The sequence below is a fragment of the Orcinus orca genome, chromosome 5, assembly GCF_937001465.1.
Source record: "Orcinus orca chromosome 5, mOrcOrc1.1, whole genome shotgun sequence".
NCBI lineage: Eukaryota > Metazoa > Chordata > Mammalia > Artiodactyla > Delphinidae > Orcinus > Orcinus orca.
Window position 1 is genome coordinate 4,733,224 of NC_064563.1, and position 14,931 is coordinate 4,748,154.

Consider the following 14,931-nt stretch of genomic DNA (forward strand, 5'->3'; position numbering starts at 1 on the left):
TGTTGGCTACCTATTTTATATACAGTAGGGTGTGTGTTAATCCCAAGCTCCTAATTTACCCCTCTCCACCACATTTCCCTTTTGGTAACTGTAAGTTTGTTTTTGAAATCTGTGAGAAAAAGAAGAGATACATGTATATGTATAACTGAATCACTTTACTGTACACCTAAACGCTATCACAACATTGTTACTCAACTATACTCCAATAAAAAGTTAAAAACAAAAAGAAATCCATGAGTCTGTTTCCGTTTTATAAATAAGTTCACTTATATCATTTTTAAATTAGATTCTACATATGAGTGATATCATAAATAATGAAACAGTTACAGTTTTGCCAGGCACTACCAGAAAGGAAGTACAGAAAATCTATAATACAACCTAATTTATTTTAAGCAGAGACTCTCCATATGAACAGATCAAAGAAGGAAAATATTGTCATAGAAGTGAAGTGTAATTAAAACTATAAATCATCAATTCATTCCTTTAACAAATGCATTGAGTACCCTGGTATGTATTAGAAATTGATACAGGTGCTTGGGAGTATATTACATTTGACTTAGTAAAACGATGCTGACTCCTTAAAATGAAAAGAGACTTTAAAATATCCTGTTAAGGCTGATGTTTGAAATAAAACCATAAAGGCTAGAGATTGTCCCTTCAGTCACAAAATATGTGTAACCTAGAACATCGCTGTATTGTTTGTTGCCAAAGTTCGAACTCTGCACCCCTGGGGGTCTAGGAGATGGTCTAGTTGGGCCCAGGATGACTGTAGGCAGAAGGAGATGTGGCCTTGACCTGAGCCCACCTCTCCATTCACTGCCAGTCTGATTAGACCAAGGCCAAAGCCTCAGGGCTGTGCTCACCACCCTTACCAACCCTTAATTCCTGCCCATCTCTTCACAACAGCGATCAGGCCTCAGGCCACTGGCTGTTCCTCCATAATTGTATCTACCTACAAATTAATAGCCTTATTTCATATTCTATATTTTTGATAACCTAGACAGGATTTTTCATTTAGAGTTGTGCTCTAAAATTGTCTTCTTCAGGGACTTCCCTGGTGGTGCAGTGGTTAAGAATCTGCCTGCCAATGCAGGGGACGTGGGTTCGAGCCCTGGTCCAGGAAGATCCCACGTGCCACGGAGCAACTAAGCCCGTGCGCCACAACTACTGAGCCTGCGCTCTAGAGCCTGTGAGCTGCAACTACTGAGCCCGCGTGCCTAGAGCCTGTGCTCCACAACAAGAGAAACCACCACAATGAGAAGCTTGTGCACCGAAACAAAGAGTAGCCCCTGCTCACCGCAACTAGAGAAAGCCCACGCACAGTAACAAAGACCCAACACAGCCAAAAATAATAAATAAATAAATTTCTAAAAAAAAAATTAAATTGTCTTCTTCAAAAAATTTAAGTTTAAAAAAAAGTGTAACTTGATTTGGAGGGAAATATCCAGTACAGTTGTTCTTCAGATGTAGCCAAAATTATGCAACTTGTACTTACTTGAATGAGTAACATTTGGAAATGTTGGTTTTAAAGAAATGGAGCTGAGACACGTGTCCTGGCCCTCTGTCCTCCACCAGTGAATCTTCTAAGCTGGACCCCCTGAAGACCTCAATTTGGTTTTCCTAGAAAGTGTGAGAGTTGAGCCAGATAAACCTTAAGAGTTTCCCAGTTCCAAAATTCTGTGCAGGTGACCAACCGTGAGGATGACCCAGGACCAACATTTAGCTGTTCAGCGGGTCTTCCTAGCAAACGGGGACTTCATTTCCCCCAGAATGACACTGGGCTTCTTTGGGGGACTTTGACTATGTTTAAAACAATAGTTAAACCTGCTAGTTTTCTACCTGTAGAATGCCTCCATTCCAAAGAGAATAAAATAATGGACATCTTTTTAAGGAAAATGACTAACGGTTTTGTCTCAAGAGTCCTTACCATGAGGCTTCCTGAGGTGTATAAAGGTTCCCAGGCCAGTGCTCTCTCTCTCTGTTTTGGACTTCCCTCGTTTCTTTTCCTAACATTTTAGAAAGTTGTCGTTTACAATTACGTCTGCTCGATACTAATTTTAGCTAATAAAATGCAAACAGGTTTTGTTATGTCATGCCTCCTCTAAACCCTAGCTCTGCACACCCGCTTCAAAATAATTCCCGTTTTCTCTTTTGCCTTAGGGCCTCTGTGGCTCCTTCAGAGTTGAGATGGGCTGTGTAAAGAGTCAGAACCCCCAAGCCCATCTCCCCTGTGGGTCCATCTTCCCCCCTATTTCCACCTCCCTCTGATTTAGCTGAGGCCCCATGGACCCTCCTTAGTATAGATATTTGTGTACTGTTTTATCTACCCTAAAGAACTGACAGCACCTGAGGGCAAGATTAAGGAGCAACACTTTTACAACCCTCAGAGCCTTAAATGACGTGAGAGATGAGTGGCTATAGTAAATTGAATCTAAATATTCACTCTGTTGTTCTCCCAAATGATGAGAAAGAGGGGGAGAGGAGAAAGAGGGAGGGGAGGGGAAGGGAGGAGAGAGTGAAGCTGATGGGCAGGGAGGGAGGTAAAAGGTGAGAAGTGAGGAAGCAGAGATAAAATGGTTCACAACGTGTGGTGCCTGGACCACCAGCAGTAGCATCACCTGGAAATTCGTTAGAATTGAAGAATGGGGGGACTACCCACCCATGACATACAGCATCAGGAGCTCCAGAGGTGGAGATCCAGTGGTCTGTGGTCTGACGAGCCATGCAGGTGATTCTGACGCAGCTAACTTTGAGAATCATGGGTACAGACTTTCCTCTCACCTGTTTTCTCTATGAAATCTCTTTCACTCCCAGGCCAGTGCTTATCAGACTTCAAGGTGCATGTGTATATATATATATATATATATATATATATATATATATATATATTCTTTTTCAGATTGTCTTCTCTTCTAATGAGAACCTCTGCTTCTATCTGGTAAAAAATAAAAGTATTCTGTTCCTCCCGGGTCAAAGTCAGAGGGCTGTTGCTTAAAGAATATCAGAGATGCTTTCTGTTTGCCCTGGTAAAACCCCTTTAATAACCTCACACCACAGTGCAGGTTCCCACAGCTGACTTCTTTCCAAATTTAGCCAAACTCAGGAGTGGACATTCTAGAAAGGTCCAAATTTTGTTTTCATTACTGTCTTTTCCCTCCTTTTCTAGAGCTGCAAATCCTGGGAAGTGAAATAGGGGAAAAAGAACAAGTTCTGACTTCTTTGGTTGTTTCATAAGCCACATGCATTACAGGTTGGTGTAAATGCCCTGGTTGAAACAAAACCAGTGATGGTTTGATTTTGTAAAAGAGAGGATTGTACTTGGGCTCCAGCACCAAATATCTTCCTGGGATATAGAACTTTTTTTTGGCTCAGATCCTACTCCACTCAGTTATACTGATTAACTAAAATATCCAATAAAAATTTTACTCAGAAGAAACGATGACAAGTTATTAGCCATGCATGCCTAGAGAGGGCTATGTTTTGAACGTGTGTCTCTAAAAGAAAAAGTTCTTAGACAAGAGCATCCAGGGGAGAAGATATTTTGAAAAAACGAAGCTTGCTGACCCTCTTGAATCGAACAAATAAATTTTATCAGGGGGTCTCTAATGGTAGAATTCTAAACACTTCCGTGCAAGTTAGGTGAAAATTCATGCTTTAAATAGTCAAACGATGTTAAAGACGAAAAGAACCTTCGAAATAAACTAATCATGACTCTACATTTTACAAAGAGCTCCAAAGAGTGCAGAGACTTGTCTAAGAGCTCCTGGCTGATCGGGACACAGGCGAGGCTAGAATTCATGACTGCCAATTCCCAGCCCGGTGCAATTTCCAGGACGCCATCTGACTTAAACCTCCATGTCCCTGTGAACTGACCCATCGTTAGCTGCTACTCCAGTTCCTTTTCAGACCCTTTCAAGAATTGCACGGATGCTAGCAATGCTTCTATTAAACCCCGGCTGGAAGAGCTGGGAAGTATCTAATTTCTAGGCAGCCTGAGTAATGGCATTATAGATAGATGCTCATAATGTTAGCACCCAAGACTGCAGACTCACTTGATTAAATGGCAACATGGATCCCTTTACTTTCTTGTTATTTTGATAATTAGATGGTATTTCCAGCTCATCTTTGACCTTACACTTGTATTTCATTTTTTTTTTAAACAACTATTTTATTTATTTATTTTTATGGCTGTGTTGGGTCTTCGTTTCTGTGTGAGGGCTTTCTCTAGTTGTGGCAAGTGGGGGCCACTCTTCATCGCGGTGCGCGGGCCTCTCACTGTCGTGGCCTCTCTTGTTGCAGAGCAGAGGCTCCAGACGCGCAGGCTCAGTAGTTGTGGCTCACGGGCTCAGTTGCTCCGCGGCATGTGGGATCTTCCCAGACCAGGGCTCGAACCCGTGTCCCCTGCATTGGCAGGCAGATTCTCAACCACTGGGCCACCAGGGAAGCCCTGTATTTCATTTTTAAAGTGAGTCAGGGAGTGAGTAATTCACTGTAGTTTTACAGAACAAACTATACCTGTAGATCATTAAAATTTAAGAAAATTTCTCCCTATGCAGTAATAAACCTAGTTAAAGTGTCTAGCACATCATGCATGCTTTTTATGGCCTGTGTGCTTTTCAAAGAGGTGAAGCAAGACAAATTGTGGAAAAGGAAGATGCAATACTGCCTTAGAGTTGCAGTTTTAAATGTTTTGCCATTTTCAATAGAACTGTCTGTTACCTTCTATGTTTCCAAGACATAAAACTCTAGTCTATATGATCACATTTTTAAAAATATTTCCTTTTCATTTCCTAATGTGAGTAAATGCCACCCATTTGTAAGAAGTTAAATAACATTAATTCTGCAATGCTCAAATACATTAGATGTTGCAAAAAAGAAAAACGCGTAGTTTTAGAAGAAAATAATTCAGAAAAAGCCGACCAAAGAAGGATCAAAATTATTGTATAAATCATAAATATATATATCAAAAAATTAAAATTTTTACACTTAATTTCTTACTCATTTGGCATCTGTGCTCAAATCACTTGTCAAGGTGAATAAACTAGAGCTGGAACACAGAAGCTGTTACCCTTAATCAGAAATAATTTAAATATATATATTTTAATATTATATAATATATTGTGTTATTTAGAATTTCATTTACATAATTTACATACATACATTTTACCTTATTTCTTATATTTTTCTGTATATATATATATATATATGTGTATGTATATATATATATTCATTTTAGTAAGCTGTGTCTGCCCGGTTGACTAAGGGACAATGTTGACTCTTCTTTTTTTTTAATTGTATTGGATTATAGCAGATTTACAATGTTCTGTTAGTTTCAGGTGTACAGCAAAGAGATTCAGTTACACATATACATATATTCATTCTTTTTCAGATTCTTTTCTCGTATGGGTTATCACAGAACATTGAGTAGAGACCCCTGTGCTATACAATAGGTCCTTGTTGGTTATCTATCATATATAGTAGTGTGTAGGTGTTAATCCCGAACTCCTGATTTATCCCTCCCCCCCTACATTTCCCCTTTGGTAACCATAACTTTCTTTTCGATATCTGTAAGTCTGTTTCTGTTTTGTGAATAAGTTCATTTGTATCATTTTTTAAAATTAGATTCCATATATGTGTGATATCATATGATATTTGTCTTTCTGTGTCTGACTTACTTCACGTACCATGATAATCTTGGTCCATCCATGTGGCTGCAAGTGGCATTATTTCATTCTTTTTTATGGCTGAGTAATATTCCATTGTATATATGTACCACATCTTCTTTATCCATTCATCTGTTGATGGACATTTAGGTTGCTTCTATGTCTTGGCTATTGTGAATAGTGCTGCTGTGAACATTGGGGTGCATGTATGTTTTCTAATTATGGTTTTCTCCGGATATATGCCTGCAATTTTGACTCTTTCCTGGGCATAATATTAGTAAATCATTAAGACTTCAATTCCTCTCCCACTTGCATTACATGTTTCTGTTACTTTAATTCAGATCAACAACATTTATTAGCAAGAAGGCAGCATCTCCTACTTGTGGAGGAATGACTAAGACAGTCGCCGATTATGAAGCAACATGTCAATATTGTCATAATCCCATGTCCTTCCGAGGGACAGACTGTCTCTGTTGCTCTCTCTCTCCCTTCCCCCACTCCACCCCCTCCATAGGTTCATGCTCTATCTTTTAGTTTTCTTCAAGCTTGATGAGGAAGCTCTGTCCAGACCTTCTTTTTACTCTAGTAGAGCATAGGGAATTTTTCTTGACCTTTTTCGCACATCACCTACCTTTGTCTTCCTCTCTGAGTACAGTTGTGGGCTGAGTATTGGCTTCCAAAGTCATTTCTTTGCAAGAACATGCAAATGTGGAAGCCCCAGTACAGCAAGTCGCCTTGCTGGGGACCCGGGCTCAGCTCCCTCTTCTCAATCCCATTCGATCTCACAAACCAGGGTCTCCTCCACCATCTGGAGTGGACCCATGACTGTGGGCTTCAGCTCTTTCCCTGACTTGAATCAGAGCCCATCCTTTGCCAGCATCCTGTGATCATACATAAGAGCTACTCTTTCCTAAGGTGTTTTGCTTGAATTTTCCCAGGACTACCTCTGCCCCTCCCTCAGATCACTACTTTCCAAGTCTAAAGATATCCTGAGATGGTCTCTGGGTTCAGTATGTTCACCTTCTTTCCTCTGTATTGTCTCAGGTGGAGGCATGGAGTTACAGTGCTCTAGTCCTCTGCCCAACACCTTTGAAGATGAGGTTATGGAGTTATATGTTTGTTTTGTGGCTGCTGGAAATATTTTATTTTGGTTTGTTTTATTTTAATAAATTTTTTTTTCATTCCTTAAGTGTTAAAGGAGGGAGACCCCATGATCCAACTTCACACAATGATCTTTTCTCCATATCACCTCAAAGATCACATAAGTTTCTCTACAAAAATGGCACAGATTTGGAAAAGTTTAAATGAAGATTAAAACTTCCATACCAAATATTTAATTTCATTATTGATTTTATGATTATAAGAGAATGTAATTGTTGAAAACATTTAATATAGAAAAGTATTGTAAAGGACACATTTATTCTCATATCATTTGGTGTGTTTTCATTTAGTATTTTGCTTATCTGTGGATAGTTTTTAAAAATTGGATTTACACGACATATGTGGTTTTTTAATTTTGTTGTTTGTTTTGCCTATAACAGTATGCTATGAGCATTTAACATAGCATTAAGTATTTTGGGGAAAAAAAAGGTTTTAATCATTTGGAAGCATGCTAATGTATTTAAATAATCCCCTATTTTTGGACATTTTTGCTACTTATAATTTTTATTAACATTAATGCTGGGATCTATATAAATCTGGATATATTTCCTTTAAAATATGTTATTAATAGTTATAATAAACCATGATTGTTATACAGTGCTATAAGGGAGATAAAGAGAAATCCTGCACAAGATTAATTCTCAGGACATAAAATTTTGAATAAATTTAGTTCTGTGTCTCTTAGTGCTTGTTCCTCATAAATTTAAGGTCGAAAATCATGTGAATTCTGGTGAATTATTTAATGAAAGTCACTGAAGCATTTCCTAAGTTGTTTTTTCATTGTTTTCAGAAAGTATCCCTTTCTCTGCCTTGATCAGTGCCCTTTGGCTTTGTCTGCAGAGTTCAGAGTAGCATAGTGATTCAGTGCACAAACTCTGGGGTCAGAAGGACCTGGGATCTATTCCCAACTGTGTCTCTTGTGGGATCTGCTGCCTCCACCACACCTCCCTCTTCCCCCCTTCTTTCATTATGGTCCAATGACAGTGACTTTTCTTCTGTCCCTCAAGCCGACCAAGATCATATCCAGCTTGGCCTCTGATTCCTTGAGCATAACACTCTTCCCCCAGTCTACTCATGGCTGACTCTTTCCCGTTCAAGGGTTAGTTCTCTGCTCAGATCATGTTCCTATTAATGTTCCTGGAGTCATTCTCTATTCCATTACTCTGCTTTGTTTTCTTCTTAGTACTTCTCATCACTTAAAAGTATCTTAATAATGGCTCTAAAAATAGTAATAATAAAATAATGGCTCTGACTGATGGTTTTATTAGCTTACTTCAGCACCCATAATTCTCTTCTACCCACCTGCAGCCCTGGTGCCCTTCTGCAGCGAGGGATACTGCCCTCTTGTGGACTTTTAGGATATTGCTACTAAAGGCACAAAGTAGTTTCATTTTTTGCAACCACCGGCTTGTTTTTTGGGGACCCGGTGTGAGAGTGAGCTGGACTCCAAGTGTCAAGTACCTGAGACTTACTGTGGCAGATGAATACATTTCTAATCTATCTGAAACAGAAATGACTTAACATGTGAAACAACCCTGGTGTAATAATAATATTAGTTACTATTCAATGAGTATTTTCTTAGTACAAACCACAGTGCCAAGGGATTTTCATATATTATCTCATTTAGCTTAAGCATTGTCAGCTGGGAAAACAAGGCAATAACTTGAGACATATAAAGAAAGCTTTCCCAAGCCTCAGAATAAAACTGGTTCTCTATGTCCAAGCTTTGTCTGCAACTTTTTTGGGGAAAATTAAAAAAACAAAAATGACAAGGTGGAATAACAGTTATTTTGTTCAGCACCAGAGGGGCCTGAGTTCTTGACTCAACTCCGATGCTGACTGCTGTGTGTCATGTAGAGATTCGTTTGTCTTCTCCAGACCTTAGTTTCCCCAAATGCAGAGGCTGAGGGCCCTTTCAGTTGTGAAGTGCTTTCAGCAATTATGCTCAACAAGTGCCAAGGGGGTCAAAACATCATTTCTTCATCCTTCCCAGGAATGGTGGCTCTTTTATCCTAAGACTAGGACATCACTGGTGTATGTTTATCATATGCCATGTTAACCGTCAGTCAACACCTGAAAATTCTTATTTTATAACAGAGTTACTTCTTTAAAGCCCCTAGAGGTAATCTTTCACTTATGTTAACTTTTCTTCTTCTTTTCTTTTCTTTTTCCTTCCTTTTGGGGTACGTGGGCCTCTCACTGCTGTGGCGTCTCCTGTTGCAGAGCACAGGCTCCGGACGCACAGGCTCAGCGGCCATGGCTCACGGGCCCAGCCGCTCCCGCGGCATGTGGGATCTTCCCGGACTGGGGCACGAACCCGTGTCCCCTGCATCGGCAGGCGGACTCTCAACCACTGCGCCACCAGGGAAGCCCTTCACTTATGAATGATAGCTATGTTTTGAATGTAATTAACTATTTATTAATATAATTATCCATGCCTATGTTTAACTCAACAAAAATCTATTCTGTAAACATGTTTTGAGTACCCACTCTGCCCTGGTGCTGGCATGAAGGAAATATCAACAAAAGAGATAACTGTAACCCGTCTTCATGAATTCTACTATCTAGTGTGTCATGACATCATTTCCAGTATCACCTTCAAAAATAATTGGGGGTAAAATGTCAAAATGTAAATGCTGGGAAATTAAATATATTAGTTATATTATGCATGTTGATGGCATCATAATATAGGTGTTAAAGCATCTGCTTTGGGGTCTGTCAAATTTCTTTTCAACTTCTTATTAGGTCTTGAGAGAAAAGAAAATTGGAAACATTCCAGCAGGCAAGTCGGGATTGGCAGAATGCCGAAAACTGCAAAGTTTCTTAATATTATACCTAAATGGTTGTAAGTCATAAAAAAGCGGAAGAGTAATATCATCTTGTGTTATGTCTGAAACTGAAAATGGAATGCTTTGCCCGTCTATATCATACTAACATCTGCTGTCTTTCTGTTCTGGGCCCAGATACTATAGAAGACAAGTTCAGTTCTAACCCACCACCTAAATTGGCTGAAAGGAGATCTGCCAGAAATAAATTCTGCAAATAACTATGCCAAGTAACTGCTGTGTGCCTAGCACTGTTTGGGGGCACAGGAGATAGAGCAAGGAACAAAATAGAGGGGGAAAAATCCTGTCCTCGTGGTGTTTACAATCTAGTGGGGAGAAATAGGCAATAAATAATCTAAAGAAATAAATCATATTTCCAGAGAGTGCGTGGTCCAAGGCAGGAGTGTCCTGGGGTGTCCGAGGACCAGCAAGGAGGTCAGCTAGACTGGAGTGAAGTGAGTGAGGAAGAGAAGCAGGAGGTGAAACAGAGGTCGTGGGGGACTTTGGTTTTTATCCAGAGTGTGTTAAGAAACCATTGCAGGGTTTATGCAGAGGGGTGAAATGAACTGACATATAATTCAGCCAGTGGAGCCCACCAGTGCATGTTTTTAAAGGATCCCCTCTGGCTGCACACTGAGAATAAAATGTTGGAGACAGGGGTGAAAGCAGGGAGACCGGGCTATTATAATAATCCAGGTGAGAGATGATGACAGTCATGATCAAGGTGGGAAGAATGTTTTGATTCTGAATCATTTAGAAACATGATTTATAGTGATGAGGAAGACAGTGGGTGGAACGAGTTCATCTGAGTTTTGGGGCAGGGGAGGGGGAAATGTGGAAGTTCTGGATTTAGTTTTAGACGTGTCGAGTTTAGTGTGTCCGTTAACATAGACAATTGGATATACAAGGAGAGGTATATATGTGGGGATGGTATCTAAAACCAGGAGCCAGAATGAGATCAGCAAAGGAGTGAGTACAGTTATAGAGCCAAGGATGTCCCAGGAGTGAGGCTTGGAGCATCTCAATGGCTAGATGAAAGAGCACCAGAAGAGACTGAAAAAAAAGTGGCCCGTGATTGGGGAGGAATATCAGGGAAGTGTCTGACCCTGGAGGAAAATAGAGGAAAGAGCTTCGAGGCAAGGTGGCAATCAGCTGTGTCAAATGCTGCTGTTAGTCAAACCGAATGAATACCATAGGATTCAGCCATGTGGGGACCGTGGGTAGCGTTGCCTTGACTAGGACAGGGTGTGTGAGTGGTAAGAGTCAAGCCTGATTGGAGAGGAAGAGGGGGAGACATCGGAATCAGGGAGTGATTAGTGTATAGTCTACAACCCTCCTGCTGTAATGGGGAGCAGAGAAACGGAGTGGAAGCTAAAGAGGAGAGGGGGGTCCAGAGAGAGAGACATTTTTTCACTTTTTCTTTTAATTGGAGTAGAGTTGCTTTACAATGTTGTGTTAGTTCCTGCTGTACAATGAAGTGAATCAGCTACATGTATACACACGTCCCCTCCCTCTTGGACCGCCCTCTCACCCCCGCCCCCATCCCATCCCATCTAGGTCGTCCCAGAGCACCGAGCTGAGCTCCCTGTGCTATACAGCAGGCTCCCCCTAGCTATCTATTTTACACCAGGTAGTGTATTTATGTCAATCCTAACCTCCCAGTTCATCCCACCCCCCCTCCCCCACACCCCATGTCCACACATCTGTTCTCTACGTCTGCATCTCTATTCCTGCAAATAGATTCATCTGTACCATTTTTCTAGATTCCACATAAGATCCAAGAAATGACATGTTGATTGGTCAATAGTTTGATTCAGTAAATAAGGGGCAAGTGATGAGGCTGGAAGGAAAGGGGAGAAGTGGTGGAGAAGTGTCCCTGAGTGGGGGGACTAGGGATGGAGTTCACAAGTAGAGAGGTTGACCTTAGCTAAGACTATAGCCACATCACCTACTGCAGTGGTTCTCAAAGTGTAGGTGCCGGGGCTTCCCTGGTGGCGCAGTGGTTGAGAGTCCACCTGCCGATGCAGGGGACGCGGGTTCGTGCCCCGGTCCGGGAAGATCCCACATGCCGTGGAGCGGCTGGGCCCGTGAGCCATGGCCGCTGAGCCTGCGCGTCTGGAGCCTGTGCTCTGCAATGGGAGAGGCCACAACAGTGAGAGGCCCGCGTACCGCAAAAAAAAAAAAAAAAAAATAGTGTAGGTGCCGATCACTAGCAGCGGCATCACTTGGGAATTATTACAAGTGCAAATTCTCAGGCCCTGCCCCAGATCTCCTGATTCAGAAACTCTGAGGTGGCGGCCCATATAGTACAGATGCTAATGTGGTCCTGGGAGTGTGGGAAATCCTCTTCTGGCTACTTCTATTTTCTTAGGGAAATAGGAAGGACATTAGCTGAGAGTAAGGATGAAGGAGAAGTTGTTGGAGATTTGAGGAGACAGGAGAGGTTTGCAGTGGTTATCCAGAATGGGACGGTTAGTGATCTAGGGAATATAGTGAAAGTGCCTGGGAACATGAGGTGCCCACCTGAGGGTCACAGTCCTGTGTCTACACTGACACAGTCAATTTGACTGTGTCATTTTCTCCAGCCATGTCCAGCTGGAGTTGACAAGATAAAAGAGAAATCCAGAGGAGGCATAAATGAAGAAACTGACTCATAAATATGAACTTTATAAGTAAACACTGCTTTCCAGCTTGGAAATTGTACATTTCCTGAAGACCAATTTACCTCTTATTCTTAAGGTCCAACATCCAGCCTGGAGGCCTGACCTGTTTGCTTCTTGGGGGAAGAGCAATGTCTACAGTTTTGCCGCCACTGCAGTTTATGGGTCCCAGGTGGTGCATCTGACTCAACAGTCAGATGGCAAACTAGTCAGAGCAGGGGCATGCACCCAAAGAGCACCCAGAAAAAAAGCTGTTTCTTCAGTTCCTCCCCTGCCCACCATATTCCTCTTTGGACAAAATTCTTATTTAAACCAAAGCTGCCCAGTCATGAAAGACCACATATTGTATGATTCTGTTTATGAGGGAATGTCCAGAATAGGCAAATCTCTACACAAGAACTAGCTTAGTGATTGGTTAACGCAGGGGGAATAGGGGGTCGGGGTGGAGGGTGATAGCTAAGGGAGGTCAGAGTCTCTTTTTGATGTGATGGAAATGTTCTAAAAGTGACTGTGGTACATATATCTGTGAACATACTGTAATCCATTGAATTGTACACTTGATGTGGGTAAACTGTATGGTATATGAATGATATCACAAACTTGCACACACACATTTAATTACTTATCTATAGAGATGAAAATCAAGGACTGATTGAAAATAAATCATTTAAACATATAGGTGAATTCTTTTGCATCTATCTTTAAACAAATAGAAGAGCTTCCTTCAAAGGCTGAGGACTTTCTAATATATATATTTTTAAAAAACTTATAGTCTCTGGTATGGAAAATAACTTCCAGCAGTTCAGCTTTTATTTCCTTTAAAAAAAAAAAAAAAAGGAAAGGAAGAAGGAAAGCCAAGTCCTGCTCTGTGGTGCTTTGTTGTGAAAAACTTGGACTAAAAGCTGCTGCTAAGTCCATTTCTCAAAGCTAGATCCTCTCTGAATGATCAAAACAAAGGCTCCCAGGCGTCTTAAGGTGATACGTTCCTCTTTTGTCAAAGTGGCATAAGCTGTTGAGGACAAATTCATTTCTGCTTCTGTCAGCTTCATAGCTGAGCTCTAACAGTGTCCTTTATTTCACCTTTGCATTAACTTTTTTGCTCTAAGCTTGGGGAACCACACTCCTTTTCATGCTATTGTTGACATGTGCAGCTTGTCCCTGTTTTAAAACATGCTGACACTTACTTACCTGTTGTTCCCGGTGATTTAAAGTGAGACAGGGAGCTCAGCTCGGTGCTCTGTGATGACCTAGAGGGATGGGATGGAGGGGGGCGGGGAGGTCCAAGAGGGAGGGGATATAGGTATACATATAGCTGATTCACCTTTTTGTACAGCAGAAACTAACACAACATTGTAAAGCAACTATACACCAATGAAAATAAAATAAAATATTAAAAATAAAGGGACTCCTCAGTCATCCATGTCGGCCAATTTGTCTTTGAGTAGCAGAGTCCCAAGACCATGCAGTCTTGTCTTCCAAGACAAGATGTGTTTCTGGTAGATGTTCATGAAGAAGTTACTAGACGCTCCCTCAGCAGCATGGGACTCAGCAGCTAGAGCAAGAAGGAAGCATTAGGAGGCCAAGTTAGCTTTTCAGCCAGTGGCTCTGTGACCTTGGGCAAGCCACTTCATTCACCCCTTCCACATCTAAAAATAAGGGCTGAGTCAAGTGACCTGTGGGGTTCTTTCCAAAGCCGACCTCTAGAAAAGGCATGAACTTCTTGGGAGGTAGAGAGCTGGGACCCCAGAGTCTGAGTGAGCTGGTTGGAATTCTGGTTTGCTACTTACTGGTAACCGCATCCTGGTTCTTCAGTCTCTCTAAACCTGTCACTTCCTGGCTCAGACCTGCTGCCTAGGTACTGCCTGTGAGTTACTGTCTCACACGGGGTCAGGGCTATTGGTATTCACAGTCATGATGACTCTGTACTCAACTCAACACAAAACCAAAAGAGGTGGCCCTGCACACTTTCGGGCTCCCTGGGGAACAGGGCTGGCATGTGTGAGATTATTAACCACGCGGTACTAACTACAAAGCACCAGTCCAGGAAGGGCTGGACAGTGCCATGGAGTTTCAGGCAGCAGAGTTCAGGACCGGGAGTGTTGGTTGAGAGAAAACGTAAGTGAAGCTCTCCTTGTTTGTTTCTGTCCTTCTGTGCCGCTGGTTCTCCCAAGTTTATTTTGGTTTTGAAACCAGGCCCTCCCGGGGGAGCTAACCGAGAGCAGACCCTTCAGCCTCTTCCTGTCTCCAAGTCTCCAAGCCTCGGGCGGGGAGGAGGGGCCCACTTGGTCCTGAGGCTTCGCCCGCCTCGCTGGGTGCCCTTTATACGCACCGCCCCGCTTCCCGCACTTGATCTCTAGACTGAGTCCTGCTTCCTAGCCTCCTGCCTTGCCCTTCCTTTCCTCCTTCTCTGATCCGTTCAAAGGAACAGCTCTCCAATCCTTTGGTAAATAAAGCAATACAAACAGAGGGTTTTGATTTATTGCACCAATCGGATCTCAGAAGACTAGAGACCATGGTTCTTCACACAGTCTGTTCCTTGTCAGCACTCTCGCTGGTTTGGAGGTGTTGCTCTGGTCTGAGATGCTGACTTCTGCTTGGAGCTGAAGTTGAATACAGGGCTTT

General features: G+C 41.9%; 1 protein-coding gene across 9 annotated transcripts in view; it reads left to right on the top strand.

Moving 5' to 3' along the window:
• Positions 1–14,931, top strand: part of THRB (thyroid hormone receptor beta) — a 392,184-nt gene that overhangs the window by 237,373 nt on the left and 139,880 nt on the right. The window lies entirely within an intron of this gene.